A 23835-nucleotide genomic window follows, 5' to 3' on the forward strand; every position below is an offset into this window, starting at 1 on the left:
AGATTTTTCTAATATCTTTGAAACTGGTATCATTCCATCTTTCTAGGCTTGGAAATAGTTTGGTCCCTTCCTCAACATTTTTCTAAGCCAAATACCTTTATAATTTTAGTTGTTTCTCTAAGGGCCGCTTCTCTAACTTGTAGTCAGTAAGAAAATTTGATTTCCTCTTAGATGCCCCCACACTCTCCATATCCTACTTTAAAATGTGGGACTAAAGACATTACGGAGTATTCTAGGATAGGCTGTATCTGTACTGAACTTCAGGGAAAGGTCTCCTGGTTTTCTTTTACTAAATCAATCATGCTTTTAAGAATAAAGCACTAACACCAATAGTTTGTGTTGACTATGACCTCCAGATTGTTTTTTTTTTAATAATATCACAGAATAAATCCTGCAATTGTGTGGTTTGTTTTTCTTCCCATGTGAGTTACACTACAGAACCTCAGTCTGTTTACATCCACCCACTTCTCCAACTCATCAGGATGACTTCTATCTAGTTTTTTTGCACTTCTATCTAGTTTTCCAAACAGGAATGTACCACACCCAGTTTGATGTCATCCTGAACTTAATAACCATATTCTCTACCATCCTCTAAGTCACTACTAAAAATAGCACCAGGTTAAGACCAACCTCTTTGGAATCCCATGAGGTATGCATCTCGGGGCTGACACTGAACCATTAATAATTACCTACCAAGAAAGGCCTTCTAACCACTTATGAGTCTGCCTGATGAGAAGATGACTTCAGGATGTAATACTTTAATTGCCTGATGTCAAGCAAGACAAAACTTAATACTGTATAATAGTCAAAACTATTTCGTATCTTTGCCTTCTGCTTGGTTTTACCAGACTGATGCTTCTGAGGAATAGCATTTGACTAATGTAATAGGATTTCTTTTTTATACAAAACTACCTTGATTTTATCTAGCATGGTATACTCTGTGTGTGTGTGTTATGTTTATTTATAAGATTGTAATATATTTCTGGATCTAAATATTAAGGTGTTGAATATAATTTTTTGAGTTTTCCTATTTCTCTTTTTCAAACACAAGTATACATTTCTCTCCTTCAGCCCATAGACACCTCACCTTAAATCTGCAAAGATAATTGCTAGTGATTCTGTGATGACTTCATTGAAATGCCATACCATGGTGTTTGCCAGTAATTGTTTATTCATTCTGCCATCTGAGCTTGCTGGTCACTCATTACCATATGCATTTGTGTATAATAATGATTTTCAACTTACTGAGTAGACTTATCATCTGAAGCACTGTAAAAACACAAGGATGAAAGCAATTCCTACCTCAGATGTTCGTCACTTCACTGGGATAGACATGACAATTAAGAAATAAAAACATGGAGGAAGGGAAGGTCTCTCGTACTGCTGAGACATTGCTGGCAGATAGCTGAATTTTTCTTTGGCACAACCTTTGGACTGTAGCCATTTTGATTTAGAAGAGACCTATTGTAGGAGAAGCCTTCCTGGAATGTGAGAATTTTGACAAGAGGTCTGAAAAAGAAAAGGGAACTAGCTCAGATAATTGGAGGCAGAGCATAGGTTCCTAGAAAAACAAACGGATTGTTCTCATCCCTCTGTTCTGTGAAAGGGATTTTCAGTGGCTTCAAAAGGAATTCTGTGTATGAAGGGTATGTAGGGGAAGGGAGATTGTTTAAAGGAATCAACCCTTGTTTTACCTGGCTGCCAAACAAAAGAACCTTCCAGCCATATGAAATTGGTTGCACAACTCAGAACATCTTGGTTATGATAAGGGTTGTTGCTAGAGACTGATGTTTCTGGTGCTTGAATTCTAAAAGGTTGTTTTCTACAAGTTGTTTACTTTGTTGGGTGTTGTGATTCAAATGGTGATTGTGGTTAATCTGCATAAAGGTGGGAATGGAAACGTCCCTTGGATTTCTGCTCAGCTACCTGCATACTGTTAAGGAACATGCACACTGATACAGACAGGTCTGGCCATGTGATTTCACCACATCTGTCCCTCACTTCAGCCATCTCCATACAGTGGCCAAAGTTAAGCTTGACATGGTTTTATATTTTCTTTTAGCCTGGGCTGAAATCCTCACCCCTGGGATCACTCTTGGGGTGAGTCAATAAAAGAGTAGCCATTACCTCCGGGAGACCCCAGGGAGCAGTTTGAATGTACCAGTGGAAGGCAGGAGGATAGGTGGTGTCATCCGCTTTACTCTTTCCCCATTAGTTTATAGAACTAGTTTTATCATATTTCCTAACAACTGAAAGCCTAGTGCTGAGGACATGAGATTCCGGACGGCTGGCCTGCGAAGTGGAGCATGAGGGGAGTGGAGGGAAGATGAAGAGAGCACGGCAGGGGCAGGGCTGAGTAGAATGCTGCGATGCCCAGGAAGGCAGTTCTAGCTGTCACTGGGCCATCCGCAGAGGATGGATGTGGTTGCCAGTAGGGTGGGCTGTGGAAAGGGGAGGCTGGAGGGTACCCAAACTCGGCCCATTGCTGCTTTCTTCTTGTCTTTTCTCCCCTTATTCCCCTACATGTCTATTACTAAGCCTGTAATAATGCCAATATTAAACGTCAAAGCATTCTGCTTTTCATCGGAGGTCTCTGAATGAGCTACTGTTGATTGTATTCTTTGTTGGGTGAAAGGTTAAAAAAAAGTTCATTTTTTTTTCAGTTCATTCAGGTTTTAATATAGAGCAAGCAGATCAAAACACAATGAAGAGTATTGTACATTCGTCGTCTCAGTTTCATGAAGATACTGAGAGAATATAGCTCTGTGTTGTTACCACAAGTTAAAAGTAGACCTTCCAAAGCCTTGGCTGATATCTTTCTTAGTTTTTTTTTTTGTAGTATTGAAGAATTGTGGACATTGGTATGTGCTGAGGCTGGAGACTTGGCTGGTGTAGAGATAATTACCAAAGCTTGGATGCTGAATTATATAAATCCTACTTACCTAACAGGCACACAATAGCAGCTTCCATAATGGAGTAATATATTCCACAGTGGGTGCCAGGAAGGGCAAAGGGAATGTGTTATCCTGTGGTAGATCAACCCACCTCTTTGATTCTGGCTGGAAACAGAAGTTGAAACTTGCCACTGATTGCATAAGTGATTCCTTCCATACAATTTGTCTAATTACAAATTTTAAAGTATAGTGATCTTTAGCTTCTGGGAGGAGAATTTGGTGTTTAATCTGAATAGAGTCCTAGTAATGTTCAGTCCCAAGATATACTTACTCTTTTTCCAAAGGGTATGGTTAGGAGCTACCTTGGCTTTTGATGCACAGTGCAAGTAGGGGGCATATTGTCATAATATACGCCGAAATGGAATTTCCTGCAGTTTGCCACAAGGCTGCTTGTTAAGGTGTGTTGATGTGCTGACTTTGCATGTGTGCATGCATGAACTGGGGGCATGTGGAGCTGGGATGGAGAGAGTCCCGTGCCCAGCCGTGGCAGGGGTTGGTCTTGGCAGCAACTACCACTGAATGCGAAGCTAGAAAGGATTCTCTCTAGATTACTTGGAGCCACTTTCTACACCTCTTCAGATGCTAGGAAGATTTGTTTGCAAAATTCTTGCTTAGCTTTGGGCTTATCACTGGACAGGCCCCTGTCCATTTGTCTCCGGTGAAGCTGCAGCTAGCCTATTTTGATTCTAAATACCTGTGCATTAACCTCACCTGCCCGTGGATGTCAAGGCCTGTGGTGTTCCTGATGAGTAAACTTTCAAAATAACGATTACTCTCCTTCAGCAGTGCCTTTTAACCCAATTTAAAATTTGTTTTTGATTAACTTTTAAAAATGAGAGATCAGTTTAGTGTACTAGGAAGAACAGACTTTGAAAAGACCAGAATGGCACTTCCTAGCTGTGTCTCCCTGGCAAGTTTATAAAACCTTTCTGAGCCTCAGTTTACTTTGGGGAGGGACACTTTTTTCTTCTTAAAGATTGTTGAAAGCAGTAAATGAGGTTATAATGTATATAAAGAGACTAACATGGTGCCTAATTTATATCAGCCACACATCAAACCATGCTGTGTCCAAGCCAACTACTGGCTTGTGAGATGATTATTAAAATTTCAGGAAGTTCTTATGCTGGTTGGTAGCTTGAAGTCAATTATGGTGGATGTACAAATCAGACCTTTCCTTCTCCCTGGAGAGTTGGTTGTTAAGGATTTAAGAGCACACAGTTGATGGCAAGTATTAATTCCCCTTCGCCACAGCTCCAAAATATGTTATAAACCTGCTAGCCTTTGTAAATAGTCCATATAGAATTAAAAATGAGCCTATAAAGAGAATTTAAGGTAATCACAGTAAATTTCAGTCATTTTTTTCATATTGTAATGGAGAAATTCGGTTGGGACTCATTGAAACTGTCATCTCCGTCCTGTACAATTGGAGAATGTTCTCTGCTTTTTGAGATTTTAGGTTTGCTTTTTAAAAATAGTTTTTCTTCTCTTGTTATATCATGTTAGCTAGCTCTAATAGCTCCTTTCAACTTATTTATTATTTCTCAATATTTCTTAGCTGAAATATTAGCTATTAAAATAACATGAAATGTAAAAGTAAGCTGGCTCCGCATTTAAAAATGGGGACTCCTTACAAAGGATAGGAATTGATATTTCTCCTAGGAAGATACAAAAATGGCCAATGAGCATATGAAAAAATGCTTGACGTCATTAATCCTCAGGGAAATGCAAATCAAAACCATAATGAGATATTACTTCATATGCATCAGAATGGCTACAATCCAAACATCCAATAGTAACAAGTGTTGACAAGGACATGGAGAAATTGGGACCCTCATACACTTGGTAGGAATGCAAAGTGCTGCAGCTACTTCAGAAAGCAGTCTGGCAGTTTGTCAAATGATTAAAAAGAGACCCACAGACCTCTACCATATGACCCAGCAAGTCCACTCTAGTTATATATCCAAGAGAAATGAAAACATATGTCCACACAGAAGCTTGTATGAGAATGTTTACAGTAACATTAATTCATTATAGTCCCAAAGTGGAGATAACCTAAATGTTCATCAACTGACAGGTGGCTAAGTAAAATATGGTATATCCATACAAAGAAATATTATTTGATCATAAAAAGGAATGAAGTATTGATACATGCTACAATATGAATAAACCTTGAAAATATTATGCTTAGTGAAAGAAGCTAGTCACAAAGACCATATATTCTATGATCCATTCATATGAAAGCCCAGAGCAGCTAAATCAATAAAGACAGAAAGTAAATTAGTGATCACTTAGGGCTAGGGTAGGGACAGGCACAAGGGAATACAGGAGTGATGGCTAAATGTTATAGGGTCTCTTTCTGAGGTGACAAAAATGTTCTAAAATAGATCGTGGTGATGGTTGTGCATATCTGTGACTGTACTAAAAATATTGAATGGTGTACTTTAAATGAATGAATTGCATGCTATGTAAATTATATCTCAACAAAGCTGTTAAAATTATTTAAAACACATTTTCATGAAGTAAGTTTTAATCCATAGATTGCAAGCATGATCTAAACCTAAGAAAATATTCTTATGTAATTCAGACATTAATTAACTTAAAAGAAAAAAAAGCAAACTGGCTTTGAAGGACAACCTAAGGGGCTCATCTAAAAGGGAAGTGCGTTTATTTTTGACATCTGTTTTGGCTGTTAAGAAACTTTGCTTTTGGGGCTGTATTCTGGAGAGTTGCTGTCTTAGATAAGTAATGCCCATCTATTTGAAAGAGTTGTTTACCTTACAAGCATTTTAATTGCCCTTTTAGTTGACAGATACTGAGGGGACTGAATAAATCTCTCTCTCTCTCTGTTTGTATGTGTGTGTATAAGTTTAGTATTTTTGGATGACAGTAGAAATATCACTGTTCGCAAACGATAGTTGATCTCTGGGGACTTGGGGAGAGTGACATGTAGAGTGGTCATGGCAACATTGATATCAACCAGTATCATGGTAGAATGAAGAGAAATGATGAGTAGATGTAGCCTGAAAATAGCAAATTATTCAACAGCTGTGTGTGTGTGTGTTTCTTCTGAAAAGAAGCTTGTAAAATACTTTGGTGCAAAGAGTGTAAAGGTGAAGATACTTATGTAAACACTGAGCCATGCCAGTAACTTTCCACTTGATATAATGCTCCTGCATTATGCCAACACTCAGCAAAATGCTCTGTCTTTTATACTTTGCAGTATTGCTGTGAAAATGTTACCTTATGCTTTTTTTTAGAAAGAGTCTACATATTTGAAGGGAAAAACATCTATGTGACTTGAAATGTTTTATTAAACATTCAAATGCCTGTAGGAAAAAATATATCATTTCTTAAGGGTTAGCTGATCCCTTACAGAATACTTACACTCCACTTGCAAGATTGAAAAAAACATGCTATGTTGTGACTCTTCTGTGGTGAGATTCAATTTTCAGCTTCTATTAATGCTATTTTTACATTAATATTTGGTTTGTTCTTGCTCATGTTTTATTGCTAGTCATTCTTAGTTTATTTTTGTTTACCACAGTGCTCAGGGATTGGATTTCAGAAAGAAAAACAAACAAGGAAAAGTACTTTTGAAGTCCCATACCACATCAATTGCCTCCACGCAGTAAATATAGGCTAAGAAACACCAAGACTCCAATAGCTCAGCCTCAATCTTCCGGTGAAGTCTAAATGCTTCAGGAAGGGAATCAGCCAGTAACCATCCCCCACATCGTCCCCTGCCCTCCATGCACCTGCCCAGTTGTGCAATCCTTAGCTTGAGTGTGAGGATGTCATTTTCTCAACAAGCACTGCGTCAATTATAAAGTACTTGGACCTTGTGGGAGAGCATTTCTTTCTGACCTCCGTCAGCAGACACTTGATCTCTGGAAGCCTGGGGATTGATTACCTCCTGGTAACCACAGTTGCCAATCTCAGTTAAACACTTGGAGAGAGGGAGAGGGCAGAGGGTGGACAGTCTTACTGCTCCTGGTGGGCAGATCCAGGGGTAAACTGCGTCCTGGGGAAGAGGGAAAAAGGAGTGGGCAGTGATTTGTGTATCCAGGAACTTTACAAGGTCAGCTGAACACAATGATTTAACTGTTGGCTTTTCCCTGTGCTTGCCTTTATTTACTTGGGAGTTGATACACAATATCAGTATGAAGTCTTGGTGCATTTTTCTGGGCTTGAAAGAAGAGATGTACCATTTGCAAGTGATATTTGAAACAGTATTTATGAAACTTTATAATACATACATTTTCTTATTTCCTATCTTAGAACAAATGAAAAAAGGTGATTAATGGGTTGGTCCCCTGAGGCAGAACTGAGGCCCTGCTCAGCTCACAGTATCTCACATCAGAAGAAAAGTCTGTTTACTTTTGATGCCATTTACAATTTCAGATCTGCCTACTATCTAAGTTTGAAAAATATTAGTATAGGCTTTTACCCTTATGGAAAACCTCGATGCCCCTTATGTCCACCTTTCCTTCATTCAAATTATTAACTAATTACTAACTTTAAAAACTTCCCACCTGAAATTGTGCCTGTCTTTTCTGACTACTTATAATGAGTTTCCTGGGTGTTATCAGATGTTTCTTTCTGTTTTTTACCATCTTCCTTTGGAAATGAGATGATTTTAACTGAATGTAGAACAAGAGTGCACCACTGATTTCTGTAATGGCACTGGAATATATTCTCTTTCACTCTTACAGCAATTTAACAGTGTATTTGCTTTCTCTCTCTCTCTTTTTAAAACTCTGCTGAGCATCATGTGTACATCTTCATTAAGATGTCTTCCATGAGCCTAAATCTTCTCCCTGTAAGTTTAGAGCTAATTCAGAACTCACCCGAGTGGATGAGTAATTTAAATTGCTACTTCCAACATGCATTACTTTGCACTTGTCTGCTCTGAGTTTCATCTGCCACTGTTTTGCCCAATTACTGAGTTTGGATTCTGTGTTTCTCACATCCATCTGTATAGACTTAGGGAACCAAAATAGTTTTATTTAGTCAGCAGATTTCAGCACCTCATTATTTAGTCCATTTTCAAGGGTGTTAATAAACATCCTGGGGGACACCACTCATGTACCAACGGCTGACACCCCACTATTAACTCTCTTCCATGCTGAGAGCTGGTTATTTATCCTTTCGTTCTCCCTCTCTCTTCACTCACTTTTAACCAGTGATTGACAGCTGTTTGCCTCTTGCCCAGTGGTTAGAAAGTTTCCTTTACAGTCTTGTGTGTAGGACTTCATCAAAAGCCCTTTGAGAGCCTAAATAAATTACATCCTCTAGTTTTCCTTTGTCCACCATTTTGTTGCCTCCATAAAATTCTGCATTAAACATACCAAAGGCACATAAGCAAATAACAACTTCCAAATGCTGTAGAAACCTCTTTCCCTCTTTTGGGATATGTCCCTTTATCATATCATCTAGTGCTGCTTTTTTTCTTTCCCTTAATAATAACTTTTTCTTTGTATCATCCCTACTGAATCTCTGAAAACCAAAGACATATTCCCAACTCATGTTAATGCTGTGACACAACCAATGAGATTTAGAGCCACTTTACAAAGTGAATACATCCCACTGCTTGACCCCTTCAGAACTGTAAGAATCATACCTTGCTAATTCACACATTCACAAGCTTGTCAGAAATTTCAAGAAAGCAAGTATTCTCTTCGGTAGTTAACTTTTCAATATTTTGGTTTTAGGGGCATGCCCACTTGTCAGGACTTTATTCTGTAAATATATTTATTTGGGCTATAGTGACCCTACTCCAATAATTCCTTGCCTTACATGAAACATTTTTTTTTGGAATTATAAAAAGGAATTTGGAAAGTGTGCAAGAAGTAATCAATCAAAAGTTCTCCTTTTTTATAGATTTAAATCTGACACTGACAATGTTTGCCAGCAGTGGTTGTTCCTCACCTTTTTTTTTTAATATAGAAGTATAGTTGATTTACAGTATTGTGTTAGTTTCAGGTATAAGCAAAATGATTCAGTTATAGATACATATATTTTTTCATACTGTTTTCCACTATAGGTTATCATAAGATATTGAATATAGTTCCCTGTGCTATACAGTAAATCCTTGTTTCTTATCTATTTTACATACAGTAGGGTGTATCTGTTAATCCCATACTCGTAATTTATCACCCTTCTTTCCTCTTTGATAAACATAAGTCTGTTTCTATTTTGTAAGTAAATTCTTTGTATTATTTTTCTAGACTTCACATATGTGATATTGCATATTTGTCTTTCCTTGTCTGACCTACTTCACTTAATATGACAATCTCTAGATCCATCTATGCTGCTGCAAATGGCATTTTCATTCTTTTTCATGGCCGAGTAGTATTCCCCCATATATATACACACATACATACATACATACACAACGCACTGCATCTTCTTTATCCATTCATCTGTTGATGGACACTTAGGTTGCTTCCATGTATTAGCTGTTGTAAATAGTACTGCTGTGAATATTGGGGTGTGCATGTCTTCTTGAATTTACAGTTTTTGTCTTTTCTGGACACATGCACAGAAGAGTTATAGTGATGACACTGTGTGGAAAATAGTGGGGAGGCTACATGCTGACATTTGCATTTACATATCTTTTGAGCCTCATAACAACCTTATGAGTTCTCTAAGGCAAGTATTATTATTATTATTATTATTTAATTATAGAGTAAATTAATATACAGGAGTACACTATTTACCCAAGGTTGTGGGCCACGGTAATAACCCTGGACCAGAACCCAAGTTTTCAGGTCCTTTATCCAAAGTCCTTTCTATGCTGCCATTGTGAGCTTTTCTATTCCTTTGAGTTGAACATATAAAAGATTTAAGCCATTTTAAAAATTACTTGTAGCTTCTTATACACTATTTATTTCAAAGTCTTTTCAGGAGTCACGCAATTCTAAATGTGGAGGGGACATATCCTTGCCCCCTTATATCTTATACCTGCCAAATCTTACCCTTTTGAAATGAAGGACATTTTCATTTTGGATTAATATTAAGATGACATAAAAAAGCATTTCTTTCTCTGAGGTAAGCTTTTCTTCAGTGTTTCAACAAACCATTTATACTTTTATCATTTTTTCCCTATAAAAAAAGTCTCCCTCATTTAAATTGTCACAGCTTGGGAGCCCTGCCTGGAATACATAATAACTGCTTGTAACACTTAAAATGAAAACAAATTTACCAAGGATGGTGGAACGACAACAAAGAGCAAGAAAAATATAAGTACATGGAAAATAGTCTCTCCTACGCATATACTTTCAGCACTAAGTATTTTTATTTAAATTGTTGCTTCCTGTTCTTCTGCCTCCTCATCTGTTTTTTTGTGGGGGGGGGCGGGTGGAAAGGGGCTGTAAAAATCTAAAGATCTGAAGAGAGAGAGGGATGAGTCCTTAGAACTGTTACTTGATTTCTTGGGTTTAGAAGGGAGCATGTGGTGAAGTAACACTGAACCTGAGCAGAACACTCGTTGACAGGTACCAGGAGAGTAAGCCTTCTGGGCCTTGGTACTACTGACCTTTGAGGCCCGATACTTTTTTGTAGGATGGAGAGACGTTTCACAGCACCCCTGGCCTCTATGCACTAGACGCCAAAAGAACCCCCACCCCTCCCCAGTTGTGAAAACAAAAATATCTTCACTGACCAAAGTCTCCGTGTTTAGAACCCTGACTTAGAGGCAAGGCTGTCAGGAACGTACTTCAGGACTCTGGTAGGGGATTTGGCAAACCTCCCACTCAGTCCCGTGGGCAGTCTCTCCCTGTCCAGGCACCGGCTGGTCTCAATCCCTGGAAATCAATTTGCCTCCAGTGAGGCCTGCTTGCTCACCCAGACTCTGCTTATACTTTGTGCCCCGTGATCCTAAAAGATCCATTTACTCTTTTGCCAGAACTGTCTAGAGTTGACAGAAACATTTTGAGAGAGCTTCTCTACTGGTTGAGTGGGACTCATGATACTTCCTGAAGATTCCATGCTCCTCTCTGGTCTGACCCTATTATTCCTTTCTTTTTTTTACACCCAGTGTGTGAAAACTGGTAAAATGAGAATCTGACTAGGAAGCAGCAGACATCACTGACCTTGGGCAAGATAGTCCCTGTTCTGGGCTCTTGATTTCTTAAGCACATTTTGAAATAGTTGGGCTAGATAACACATCTTCATGGCCTTTCAGCTCTAGAATATTATTGTCTGAACATTCTGAATTTTTTTTTCTCGGTTTCTTGAATCTGCCAATTCAGACTTTATAAGCAACTCCTATTCCGTCAACAACACCAACTTGTAAAACCTATTTTTGCAAAAATGTTTCTTTGGAGTTGTTTATCTCCTTGCTTTATTTCAGCTATACTTCCTCCCCCCAACAACCTCCCCACTCAGAGCCTAACTTTATTAACCCATTATGGGAATTTTAGAAAACTTAGTCACATCTCTTGAAGTAGACATTCATTCGTTATAATGATTACATCAAGAAGCTTTGAGTTCAGTTACATCTTACACAACTATATTGTGCACTGAGCTTATAGCAGCAAAGTGTGGAAATGAAAACCACATTTCACGTACATTAGGGAGAACAGGTTATTTAAAGCAAACTGCTGGGAAAGCCTGTTGAAAAAAAGAGTCCTTTAAAAAATAAATCAAGTATCTACTACTGGATTTATCTGGATACAAGCATTTCAAAAATTATGAAAATCTGATTCATTTCTATAAATGCATGCAACCTTTTGCTGGTGCTTTCACTGTGAATCTGCTAGTGTTTACTCTTAGGAAGTAAGTGTGTCTGACTTTCCCCAGACACTCCTGCACTGCAGGGAAGCTGTGGTTGAGGTGGGAAAGGCCTCCCTGCCTCCCCCTTTGGCATGTCAGGTTTCCCTCTCTGGGCTTCAGTTTCTTCATTTCTAAAATGAGGGGACTGAATTTGTTTTCTAAGGTCTCTTATAGCTTAAAATCCTATGAGTTAAATCAGAAACGTTGGTTAGGAGCAGGGCTTTGGAACACAAATTTCTTCAGCAGGGCTGGGGAGCTGGATCCCAGAGAGATTGGTTCCTCCTGCATGGCAAACCCTGAGCTTCTCTTCCCACCCTTAAAAGAGAGGTGGGCAGCAGCTCCCTCCCTTCATTGAGCTGTCAGGAGGGCTGCACCCAGCAACCAGCTCCCTACCCCCCAGTTCAGTGGCTGTTGATAAAAGGCAGCAGTTCTAGGAAAATGGGTGGGAGCCTGCTGAGAAAAATGCATCAACAGGCCCAGGGGAAGAAAGAGGAAGACCTGTGGGGGTGTTGGGTGTTCCTCTAATTAAGGAGCAAAGAGGAGGTTGTTATCAGCACAGTTAGCTTGCCCTCCCCAAGGGGGAGGAGGAGCAGATGGGGTGAAAAAGGGGTGACTGAACTGCTCACCCTGCAAAGATTCACAATGAAACGTGATGTGGCCACCATTCAGAAAGCAAAACCCAGCTCCTGAAGATCTGCCCAAGCCCAGAGCAATCCCAAATTCCTCGTGATCACAAAGCCCTGACTGAAGGAATGCAGTCGCCCGGTTTCCCTCGGAATGTTTGTTAAGGAAATGGCCCAAAGAAATTTGTTCCATCGGTCTTTCTTGAATGGTACACTGGGCACCTTGCATCATTATCACATGATACATTCACTTGTCAGAGAATATTTACTGAGTCATTATGACATGCCAGGAACTGTGCTACGTGCTTGGGGTGCATCAGTGAGTGAAGTACCTAACATCCCCGCACTCAGGGAGTGTTCAGTCTAGCAGAGGAGACAGACAACACATGATAAAGACAATAAGTAAGTTTAAAGTGTTAAGCAAGGTGATGGCAGCAAGGAGTAAAAAACAAAAGAATATTTCATCTTCCTCCTTTGCTTTTTCCTCTACTTCCAGCATTCAGAATACTCCCCGATATTTCCCCTCATTACAATTTCTTATTCTTTAGTTTTTTCTTTCCTATTACCAGCATCACTGGAGTATTCTTTGAGGCTAATTTCATCCTATAGTTTAACATTGTTATAAGTTCATGTTAAAATGCCTTGTAGCTGCTCTATGACACAGTTCCTAAATTTTCCTTTCAATACTTCTCTGAAGTGGACATTGAGGGTATTTTTATCCCCATTTTACAGATGAGAAAACCGAGGTTAAAAGATTCTTTACAAAGCTTGGTGTGTTGACTTTTTCTCAGTATTCTTTTACAGACTTTTATTGGAAGTATTTTCATCATTTTTCTCTGTAGGAAAAAGTGTTAGAAATTTCAAACAATTGACTTCAAACCAAATATTTAAAACAAACCTGGCTATTTATTGGGAACTTCCTATATGGTGATTTGTTTAGGTAGAGAGAACAGATGTGTTTGATGGTCACCACTGTCGTTCCTGATACCAGGGTTATCCTTAGAGGCCACAAGATTTCCTTACAGAGGTTGTGAACTGCCCTGCCCATAGTGGTGTAGGGATTTTTTCCCACAGCCTAAAATTGGTGAAGTGCACAATCTTTTTTTTTTTTTTATTCCCTAGGCTCTAATGATATCGGTGAATATTATCAAACTCTGCTCCAATCTCTTGTTGCCTACCTTCTGAGATTTAACATCAACTGCATCTTCTGGAAATGGGTCACATCCTTGGGTGTAACATAGGTAAGTCTTCTTCAGTGGACAAATGGGACACACACACACACACACACACACAGGATTTCCTGCACTCCCTGGGGAATTTAGTTGTGTGCATGTTCAGAGTATATTATTTGACAGGCTGTACAGGTGAAAGTTTTATCTCTGAATTATTTTGCATTGTTCCCCCCCGGCCCCAGCACAGGGCATTTTTCTTCCTGCTCTAGGAATTTATGGTGAAGCTTTGTTCCCAGATTGGTTCTCTAGGAAAGTTCTTGGGTACCTTTTCATCAATTGCTACGTGCTCAACGCACATAGTCTAATTTCAGTATTAGTACAACCAGAACATACTAAACATATTAAGGTAGGTAAGTGTCCTCCTTCTGCTGTTGTAAAGATACGATTGTGTACTGTGTCCTAACACACCAAATATAAATGATGTTTCTTTTATTCCCTATCCTCAGTAATCTGGAACACTGCTCTTATCAGTAACGTGAAAAACTGGGAGATTTCTAGCTTCATGTCTTTACCACCCTCTTCTCTTTTTTAGAATATACATCTAATATATTTAATTAAATACAACAGATTAAACTTAGGCAGTGTGGTTCCTTGGAGGGAAGATGGGCTTTCAAACAAGAGAGTCTTGGGTTTGGACCCTGACATGATGTTTTATTAGCTGTGTGACTTTGGCCTATTTAGTTTACTTTTATGAAACTTAAATTCTTTTTTTCTGTAAAATGGAGGAAAAGTTCCTCTTACAATTTTTTAGGGATTTAAAAGGGTGATGGAGAAAGTGCCTGACATTTAGATAGAACATAATCAGAAAAATGTCAGTTTCTATCTTTTTTTCCCCTACCTTTTTATCCTAAGTTCGGTAATAAAGCTTTCTTGGGAATGAAATTTATATGTGACAGGTTTATTTGCCCATTGGGACTTCATACAGTATGAACAGCTTGCGGTGCGTCATGAAGGTGTCGGCTCTTCACGTGTGGTGTGTTGGGAAACACATTCTCTTTACCACTGTTCATTTCAAGACAGGCTCATTTGAACTGGTGGCTGAAAGTGACATAGCCTGCCTTGAGGCTGATCTCTTTCAGTGTTGTGGTGTGACTGTTTGCCCTTTAAAAGTCTACTGGTTTGGGAATTAGATGATCAACCATGCTCACCTGACATGCAAGTGTGCTGGAGAAACAGTGAATACTCTTTGAGCTTCATCTCTCATAAATTTCTCCTTCACTCTGGACTGCTGTGCCAGAACTTTCTTTGCCATCACCACCACAGAGATAGTTTCCGGCCAATGGCCCATCTGATAGTCAACTGCTTCCCTCTTAATTTGATGGCTAGTAAGAGCACACTGAAGTCCACACTGAGGAGACAAAGTCAGTTTGGAAAACAGGGGCGCTTTGAGCAAGTATAAAGGTCCCATCAAGATCCCATGTCTTTGTTCTGCATCAGAGGGAAAGGACAGTACTTGATATCCCTAGACAAGAGCTTCTCCAGGCAACAAGTACAAATTACTCTTCTTATTCTTGTAATCTGAGTGATTAGCACTTGCTCCAGGACAAGGGTTTCGGCATTAGAGAACATTCACAATCCACATCTAACCCTCCCCATGTTGCCTCCCTAATGAAATGAAGAACGGCTCTGCAAAAGAAATAAAACAGAGGCGAGGAAAGCTTACAAATAACTAGGGAAAGTAAGTCGGGAGTCAGATTCGACATGCTGTGCTATCAAAAACATAGTAAGAAACAGCTCCATTAATTCTGTGTGAATAGCTAGGTAAATGTACTCTTAAGACTTAAATCATGAGCAAAGTGGAAATTGCCCAAAGAAGTAAATAATTTCTTGATAGAGCCTTTTATAAATAATCATGATTTGTCTCTGCTGGATATTTCATGTTTAAATTGTCATCAAAATAGTTTCCATTTTAGCAACAAGGCATGGGATTGCGATTTTATGACATTAAAAAAAAAAAGCTAAGTACTTAATAACATCCCCATAGAATTATTCCTTAAATTTTACTTGCATCAAAAACACATGGAGGAAACCCAGTAAACCAAACAAAAACCGAACAGAAACAAAATAAAAAATAATTATGAGGACTTGTGCACTGGCAGTGATAATAATGACCCTTTTGCACTGAAGGTTAGTCTTCCATGTGTCATGAACACATGAGAGAAAATCTGTAAGACAAAAGCTGATCTGGTCTGATAGGGCCCTACAAAGCAGTAGGTTTTTTGTTTTCATTACCTTCATCACATCACCTTTTTTCATCACATCAAAGACCTCCCTCTACTTCACACTCAGTGAGCTGGGTACAGCGAAGGGCGTGAGCCTCCTTGGACTGGAGGAGAGTGAACTCCATAGGGTTGTCAGGGTGCCCTTGGACACAGAGGTGCCACCTTTGGCCTCTCAGTCTAATGGAATGTGTCCAGCAGGGATGGAAGGATCCCCTACAGTGGAGAGTTGCTGCTGTGGAGTGTAAATATATGCTCAAAAATAAGTGCTGGCTGGATACATTACTGGCCAATTGTCAATTTGCATGTGTGATTATTTCTTCAAGTGGCAAAAAAGAAAAAAAATACATATGCAAAGATACACATTTCAGTTCTCTCCCTGACTCCAGTTTCATTCTTGACACCCATTGGAGAGCCTTTCCTTGTAGAAGCAGAACTGCAATGATTGAAAGGCCCAAGGAATCAAGGCCAGTCTTCCTGGATGTTCAGACCATCCCCAGCCCCCCACCCCCGCTCAGCTCAGCTGCTGCCCCGGCCAGGCTGAGCCCGGTTCCTTGCCACACCCTGTTCTTCCCTTTCTGAGCTGCCTCTGTTTACGCTCGGCCTGGACAGCCCTCCTCCTCTCAAAGTCCTGCTGTCTTTCCAGGACCCAGATGGGGTGACCCCGCTCCTGGGAGGAAGCTCATGGCAGCCCTGGAGATTAGAGCTATCTGCGCCTGCTGCTCCTTGCTTGTGTTCAGCTTTTGGCACTTCTCGTACTAAGGCTTATATTTTAGTTACCTGCCAGCCTCCCCTACCAGGTACAAACTCCTCAAGGGCCAGGACTTGTCTTATTCATCTTTGTGAGAGAGTGCCGCAGGCACCAGGAGAGTTTTTCAGTGCAGGCTCGGCAAGGTAAATGCTGGCTGATACACCTTTTCCTCTTTATTTAGATTTTGGTGATTCACAGTGTGAAAACTGGAGTTAGTCTTTCAATGTTCAAACCCCTTGCTACTCTTGAGCTTCTGCTGAGGTATCACATTGTGTCCTGGTCTCAACTTCCAAAAAGGGTTTATGCTTCTGCCCTGTAAAGGTTTAGGCCCTGGAAGCTTGGGCAGTATTGTGTCTTTCATTTCAAATCCTGTCCATCAGATTATATTTTCCACATTGGCTTTTCCCTTACAGCCAAAACTAATGCCTCAGTGCGTTCAGACTCAGTGCTGAGCTAGTAAGAAGGGCCCCCTTTGTGCAGTAGGCCCTGGCCTGGAGTCTGCCAGAGGATTCCAGATTTGTCACCGCTCCGGACCGGCCTTTTGGTTGGTGCCTAGAGAGGGTGGCTGCTCCTCCCAGCCAAGGACCCTGCTGGAGAACTTGCCAGGGGAAGTGTTTGCTCTTCTTAGGATTTTTACGAATGGATTTTTATATAGCTCGGAGTGGATCAGTAATTTTCCACAGTCAGAGTGCCCCTGCCAGATGAGTAGTTTCCCTCAGGTTGGTAAGATGCCTTCCGATAAGATTTAGGAGCAAATAAAATGTTTGTTTATTGTGGACCTTTGAATATCAGCCATAGAAGAGGGGAGGGGACCTAGGGTGCAGCAGAGACCTTGAGAGAGCTGAAGACCCAGACAGATGTATGAAATCAGGGTTCCAGTCAACAGGGAGCCTAAGCAACACCAAGGGACCTTTGGTGACTACACACTCTAATGTTCTAATTCATAGCATGAAGGAACAAAGATTCGATGAAAACCTAGCTGTCTACCTACTGAGGTAAGGGTGATCTTGTTGGTGTACTTCCTGGCTAAGCAATACGTCTTAAAGATAACAAATATACATGCGTGCATAATTACAGCTCATGGTTTTTGAGCTCTTTCGAGGTAATATGCTTTGTGCTTTACATTAGCTGTGTCATTCAATCTTCACAACAGTTCTAAGAGAGAAATATAATTATCGCCACTTTATAAATACCCACAGTGAGGAGGTCACCTATCTTACTTGCATACCAAATTTTAACTGATGATTTTTCCAAGTTGTTTGTTTTCCTTTGATTTCCCCAAAGACTGGGAGAAATCTAGCAGCTCAACAGTTTTTGTCTTCACTGTTGTCCAAGGACAAGGGTGTTTAAGAAGTTTGCTAGAAAAACACGTATCAGTTAGGAGGGTGCTGTGCGAGGGTGACCAACAAAGATTTTTCTCTTAAGTAGGAGCTGATATTTTAGGATGTGATAGATACAAATTGGGTTGACCATAATTCTCCCAATGTCCCTATCTATGTTAACTCTTTGCTCTTGATCGTTAGCTGACTGGTCCAGAAATACTCTATCCAAGTAAGCTCTCTTACAGGTGCTGTGTTAAGAGATTAAAGACCTGTAAGTCCTGGGTGCTGAATAAACTCATAGCACGAAAGAGGGCTGGTTTTCAACTGCTTGCTCCTGTGACTTTAATAGGTATCTATCTCTCTACCCATGTTGATGCCTTGTACTTCTTGTATTTATAGATCCTTTGCTGGGCTGGGAGTACACTCACAGGTATCCATATGTCATCTGGGCAAAGCATGTGCAGCTCTGCTATTTTGATCTTCTGCCTTGAACTCAAAGTCTGCAGGAAGAAGCAGAAATTCATTCCATCTTTGTGGGTTGTGGGGTGGGCACAGAGGCACAGCCCCCTAAACTTGTCCTTGTTACTGTGATGCTTGCTTAGCAATCAGCAGCTCCCCTTCTCCTGTCTGCTGTCATCCAGGCCCGAGGTTGAAAACGGGTGGATAGTGATTTTGAAAGCAGTAGATGGCTCAGACCAAAGGTTGCAGGGTGAGGCTGGTCTCTTTACTGCTCCTCGCAGGGTATGAAAGGAGGAAGAGGAAGGCCGGGATAATGCAGGAGAGAGTATGTACTTAAGGAGTATGGTAGGGGGAGGGCGGAAGCGCTCTGTATGGGAAAAGCTCATCTCAGCCTAGGAAAAAACGATAAGCACCTGAAAATAAAGAATAGATGACTAGTTAGAAACACCTTGTAAAAATACCTGCTCATAAAAATTAGGACTCTGAAATGTAAATGCCCTGAAAATCTGCAAGTCTGGAAGATAAACTTCCTGAGTTTATTATCTTTAAAAATGTACGTTGGAGCTAGAAGCAGATTCAGGAAAAAGTTTGCAAAAGCTGGTAATAGAGTAGACATGACCTCCTGGTAAATTAGATATGATGATTTTACAAGAGGCTGTAAGAAAAATTGACAGAAACATCAATAGTACAAAACACGGAAACACGGAAAACAATAGCCAAAACATGGAAACAACCTAAATGTCCATCAACAGGTGACTGGATAAAGAAGATGTGGTATATTTATACAATGGAGTACTACTCAGCCATAAAAACCGACAACATAATGCCATTTGCAGCAACATGGATGCTCCTAGAGAATGTCATTCTAAGTGAAGTAAGCCAGAAAGAGAAAGAAAAATACCATATGAGATCGCTCATATGTGGAATCTAAAAAACAAAAACAAACAAACAAACAAAAACAAAGCATAAATACAGGACAGAAATAGACTCATGGACAGAGAATACAGACTTGTGGTTACCGGGGGGGGGGGGGAGGTAGAGGGTGGGAAGGGATAGAATGGGATTTCAAAATTGTAGAATAGATAAACAAGATTACACTGTATAGCACAGGGAAATATACACAAAATGTTATGATAAATCACAGAGAAAAAAATGTGACAATGAGTGTGTATATGTCCATGAATGACTGAAAAATTGTGCTGAACACTGGAATTTGACACAACACTGTAAAATGATTATGAATCAATAAAAAATGTAAAAAAAATTGACAGAAACATCAATAGTACAAAACACCAGTGATAATGTAATCAAGGACTATAAATTATATAAATTTTGAAATGATAAATTTCAATTTGACAAGTCAAATTGGTAGATTTGAGGAGACTTATAAGACTAGGAATTCAGTCCAGCCAAGCAGATGTTAAATGTTTAGAATTTAGGAAAGCACTTAGGGTGAGCTCTCAAAACATTTCACTTGCAAAATTAGTTCAGATTGATTTGGATATGAACATGCTGGAAATCAGGCCACAAACATGAGCTCTGAAGAGATACGAGGAGGTGCCCAGCAGCAGAAAGGGAGACAGGAGGAAAAGGAAAACAATTTTTGATGTATCTTCTTTTTCTATAGGAAGTGATTTTTTTTTATATAGGAAATAATTATGTATATATCTTTTCCCATAACTGTTAAGGAGCTGATTAGTTTTTTAAACTGTGAGGTCATAAAATAAAATAGAAATAAGAATATGCCAAGAAAAAGGAATAAGCACATTGGATTCTATTAAAAAAAGAATCTGGATTTGGATCTTTTCTGTGTTGAAGACAGTCATGGGATGCAGTAACTGCTCATTCATCCCGTAAGCACGTGTTTCCTTCCTTCTTGGTGTTGAGGGAACCCAGGAGGGTGGCCTAGAGGGTCCAGGGAGAGACTCCTAGAGTCCGTGGGAACTGAATTCTTGAGTTATTAAAATAAAAACTGCTCATGTTGTATAATATTTTGTATTTTAGAAGGCACCTACACCTACAGGACCTTATTTGGTCTTTGTCGTAGCTCTGTGTGCAGAGCAGAGAGGGTTAACACTTTTGGGGTCTCTTTCACATCACCTCTCTACAGGATTAGCCATGTCCTCCTCTTCGACATCCTCTCCTCTCCTGGCTTTTGTAAGACTTTACGCTAATAATTTTCTTTCCATCTTCCTGGATGTTCCTCAGGATCTATTGCCACTCTTTTCTTTCAGCCATCTCTTAAATGTCATGCCCTTAAGAGGTGTTGTCTCCTGCTCTCCTCTGCTTCATTTCGTACACTAGTGGTAATGATTTACTTGACTCATGGCTGACACGCTCAAGCATTGGAGTGGAGTGCAGGTGGGGTGGGGAGGAAAGGCACTGGAGAATTTCAAGGGAGTAGAATGTGCAGTTGGAAAAAGCTCCCTGGGTCATTCTGACAGCCCTTTTGTCTTTCTGTTTTGAGTACCACTTATCTATACGTGCTGATGATTATAGTCCCAGCCAAACTCTGTTGAACTCTGGATCTACTGTCCAGTTTTCTACAGGAACTTGATGCTTGCCTGTTTAACCAGAATCTTACTCAGTGTCCCAAATCGAACCTACTAGTGCCTGGTCCCCCCACCCAAGTGAGGAGGAATGTGACTGCATCCTCTATTCCTCCCTCTCCCCTCACATCCCTCACTCCCCACAGCCTATGATCAATATCCAAGCCCTTCAAATGATATCTTTCAAAATTGTTTGTGATACGCCCACTTCTCTCTGGTCCCATTGCCGCTGCCAACATCACTGTCCTAAATTACTGCAGCAGCTCCTAACTGGTTTTCTTGCTTCCAGTCTTAAGCTCTTGGTACACATTCTCCATGTCGCTGTTACAGTAATTGTTCTAAAATAAAAACCTGGCTGTGTAACTCATGACCAATAGGTAAACATAGAGGATGGTACATGAAGTTGTTAGCAGGACTCTGTTTACTTGCCAGTCTCATCTCTTGACATTCCCACCCTGTCTTCCCCTTGAACACTGTACTTCAATCATACTACACATCTTCTCCGCGTGCCCTCCTTCATCTGCCTGTCCAGCCTTAGTCCCTACTTGGCTAATGCCTCCTATACCTGTGCCTTCGAATTTCATGTGTCCATTTGGCAAGTTTTTCCTGACTCCCTTCCAGGGCATGAGTTCATTGTCCCCTTCCTCATTTGCCTCCATATCCCTCGGGTGTAATTCTCTTACATTCCCCTGCTAGAGTATAAAAGCTCTTTGAGGAACAAGACAATTGTTCAACATCATTTTATACTCAGAGCCTGGAACATAGCAGACATCCAGTTAATGTTCGTTAGATAAATGATGAGTGCATAATAAATTGCTATTTCTCAGGGGAAGAAATAGAGGTTAATTCACATGTTGAGGAGTGACACAGTGAGTCTTCTAATCTAGGATTATTTCTAATAAATCATCTATCTCTGGTTAGAGAGAACTATAGATTATATACAAATTGGGATTGAATCTTTATAGCATGAGATGGTGTTTTATAGGCTTTTCAATTTTTCTGTTTTGCTACAGAATGGTCGCACTCAGTGACAGCAGGAGAACGAAGGGTCAGTGTGGCTCACATCCAGGGATGATACCGGGTGAAGTGGACTAGAAATCGGGGCCCCATCGCCAGTTCTTCCTGTGCTTTTCTTTCAGTACTTAGCTCCTCTCGGGCTCAGCCTCCCTCTCCATAGCATATGTGGGTAGCTTAGATGGTGTTTAAAGTTCTGTCGAACTCTGTAACTCTGTTAAACTGAGTGTGTCACAGTGCCCTTTAAGCTCCTTCCTCCTTAAAAAGCTCAGTGAGTAGCCAGTGAAATGTATCAGGAAGTATGGTGTGTCTTGAGGCTTGGCACAAAAATCTCTTGGCATAGGTCTCCTGGGTGGCATGCAACTGAGGGGCACGACTGGCTGGTCTCAGGTCCAGAGGTTTCCTCCAATTCCTGGCCTTTCATGGGGAGGGAGGGCTCCTATTGCTGAAATCCCTATCTAAACACACGTTCGCCTGATGGTGTAGAGGACCCAATAGAAGGTGGGCCGAGTTCGAAGTGTGGAAAGTTGCACTGGTGTCTCCCACAGCCAGCCTGTCCCAAGGGTCTGTACTAATAGTTTCTCACTGTACCTGTCTACAGGGAATTCCCCAACCACATCTTCTAACAAGGAAAGCATGCCCAGGTAGGGACATGTTTGTTTCCAGAGGAGTCGCCTATCCTCTTTGCTACCACCAGCAGCTGATTGGATCGGGTGGCATCTGTCACAAGCACAGCCAAACTGTAGGCTGGTTAAAAACCTGTGGCATGACCTCATGCAAAAAAAACATTAACTGCAATCAGGCTCTTGAACTGGGAAACACTGAAAGAATGGGGCAACCAATCCCGTTCATTCCAGTGGTAGAAAGAGTAGCTGAAAACACACAAGAGAGGAGCCCTGAGTTATGGTTAGAACCAGGATGGTCATGGCCACCTGAAGTGATGAGGAGGCAGAAAGTGGAGTTTGTAAAAACTTTTAAAAATTATACTTACACATAGGAATCCCTGAGGGATAAGATACACGATCTGATCTGGAGTAAAGAGTAAAAAGTCAGGAAGAAGAGAACAGAGTGGACAAGGAGAGAAAGCCCATGGGGGTCAAGCCCACGTGTTCCTGCTGCTGCGATCCGGACGGCTGTCTCAGATCTGCACAATCTTCTGGTCCAAGTTCATGCTCAGAGAGGTCTGGCCCAACCATGCTTCCTGATCTTATTTCTGAGAGCTTTTTTCTCCAGGGTGTATCCTTACAACAACCACCCCTTCTTTATTTCTTTTCGGTAACTGGAGGAACCTAACACAGACACCCTTAGGGTAGGACTCCTGCACTCTGACTCATTGCTCTGGCTGTTGGTAGGGCATTTTGGTGTTCAAGTATTCAGATCACTCTTTCTCCACATTCACGGATGCTTCAATTTGCACAGCACGGCTCCTCAAACAGACAATAAGCAAATTCCCATATGTTGATCTTTAAGGAAATATTTAAATTGGAGCTTCATAATTTGGGGCTTATGGACCCCAAGGAAACTCTGGGTGGTCTTCAAGGAGGTCTACAGACCCTCTGAAGTTGTATGTAGTGAAAGAGTGTATGTGTGGGGTACATCTGAGGAGGATTTCTATAACTTTAATCAGATTCTCAGAGTGATCCATAACCTCCTACAAGCTAAGGATCACTAGTTTATCACTAGCATAGCTGGGCTGCCAAGAGCTCAGATCTAGAATCAGAAATGGAGCCAAAATCCCAGCCGTACCACTGCCCATCGGGATGGGCTTCAGTGTTTGCTTTACTTCTACATCTTATGTTATTTATGCATGAAATGGGTCTAATACCAAGAGTACTTACATACAGGAGTGTTATAACAATTAAAAGAGGTGACAGAGATAATGTGCTTAGCACAGCCCCTGGCATATAGCAAATTCTTAGTGACGGTATTATTACATT

General features: G+C 40.5%; 1 long non-coding RNA gene across 2 annotated transcripts in view; it reads left to right on the forward strand.

The window, feature by feature from the left end:
- LOC116281482 (uncharacterized) overlaps window positions 1-23835 on the forward strand; it is a 98215-nt gene extending 74380 nt beyond the window's left edge. For both annotated transcript variants that reach the window (XR_012075052.1, XR_012075051.1), the window contains 2 exons: window positions 13475-13593; window positions 21898-23835. This is a non-coding gene — a long non-coding RNA (uncharacterized lncRNA). The remainder of the gene's footprint in view (window positions 1-13474; window positions 13594-21897) is intronic.

Source organism: Vicugna pacos, chromosome 8 (genome assembly GCF_048564905.1).
Source record: "Vicugna pacos chromosome 8, VicPac4, whole genome shotgun sequence".
NCBI lineage: Eukaryota > Metazoa > Chordata > Mammalia > Artiodactyla > Camelidae > Vicugna > Vicugna pacos.